Source organism: Myotis lucifugus, unplaced genomic scaffold, assembly GCF_000147115.1.
Source record: "Myotis lucifugus unplaced genomic scaffold, Myoluc2.0 scaffold_54, whole genome shotgun sequence".
Lineage (NCBI taxonomy): Eukaryota > Metazoa > Chordata > Mammalia > Chiroptera > Vespertilionidae > Myotis > Myotis lucifugus.
The window spans coordinates 777978-779325 of record NW_005871102.1 but is presented as its reverse complement, the minus strand read 5'-3'; the positions used below and the strand labels follow the sequence as shown (position 1 = coordinate 779325).

At 43.5% G+C, this 1348-nt stretch overlaps 1 pseudogene; it reads right to left on the bottom strand.

Annotated features, from left to right (window-relative positions):
• Window positions 1-321: 321 nt before the first annotated feature.
• On the bottom strand, window positions 322-842 carry LOC102440175 (annotated as a pseudogene).
• Window positions 843-1348: the final 506 nt, after the last annotated feature.

The following is a 1348-nucleotide window of genomic DNA, read 5'->3' as shown; positions in this document are numbered from 1 at the left end:
GTAGTACAGCTCTCACAGGGGAAGCATGCCTGCACCGAGAGCAAAGGGAACTAGCTCCTCAGGGACTCATAGAAGTATAAAAGTTTATCATTCTACAGCAGTTGAAATACTGACATAAATATTAAAATAAAAGCAAGTTTTACATAACAATAAAAATACAAAAGACTGAAGGAAGAGACCCTGTATGAAAAACTGGGCAATTAAGCAAGTGGAGGACTGTGTACCAGTGGCAGAAATAGAAAATGGCGCCTGCCCACCTCCCCAGGTGACTAGTAATTGTATAGAGTAACGCTAAATCTGCAAATGTAAACAAGTTCTTGCCAAACCAATCCCTTCCTTTTGATGTTGCTGCAGGTCGCTGCTTATGAGGGTGCAAACTTCTTGGCTTGTGCTCGAACCCTTTTCTCATATTCCACTCTATTTTGGCAGTAAATTGTGTAGGCCTCTGCTTGAGCTGGATCTTGAATATTTGGTTCATTCAGAAGTTCCTGTATTCCTAATAAGATCTGCTTAATTGTGATGGCTGGCCTCCAGTCCTTGTCTTCCTTGAGGATGGACAAGCACACAGTGCCCGAAGGGTACACGTTCGGGTGAAATAATGGTGGTTTAAATTTGCATTTCGGAGGTCAGGATGGATAGTCATCTTTGAAGAGCATGCTTAGTTTAAACAAGTCTCCTTCTCAAGGGGTCCCTTTTTTCCCTGGAATAGCACACTCCCACTTCATGAGATTCATCATGCCATTGGGGTTTTTTGTTGGGACAGCTACAAAACCAAATGAGTGGTCTTTTCTCCAAGCTTTCCTCTCCTGAGCGAGTCTGCTGAGGGCAATCCCCGACATATTCAAAGTTCTGTGCTTTTAAAGGAGCTGTGTCCACAATGTGAGGGAGTGTCTGCAAACTCCCCTTTGCGATGCACGTGTAGACTCGAGGACATGCTGGTAAGCAGCGGTGGGGGGGGGGGGGGCGGAGACCGAGATCTCCAAGGGCTCCCCGGATGCCCCGCAGGCACCTTTCCGGGCACGGGTCCCCATTGTTCTCCTTAGGGCTAAGGCCCAGTGGCTGAGTTTTTTCAAAGAAATAAAAGTCAGAAACAGGAATGAGATCTATAAGTAATTCCATTTACATAAATTTAAAAATCATGCACATTTTGAGTCTTTTGTAAGAACAAATACATGCAAAATGATACATATTAAGTGCATTAGAATACTTGCCTCTGATGTGCAGTACAGGGGTGGAGAATAAAAGTTGGAAAGAAACACAAAGGAATGAAAGAAATTAAGCAAGAGACTAACATGGACCTATGACAATAATGTGCATTCTGAGGAGTATGTTAATTCAAATCTATGTC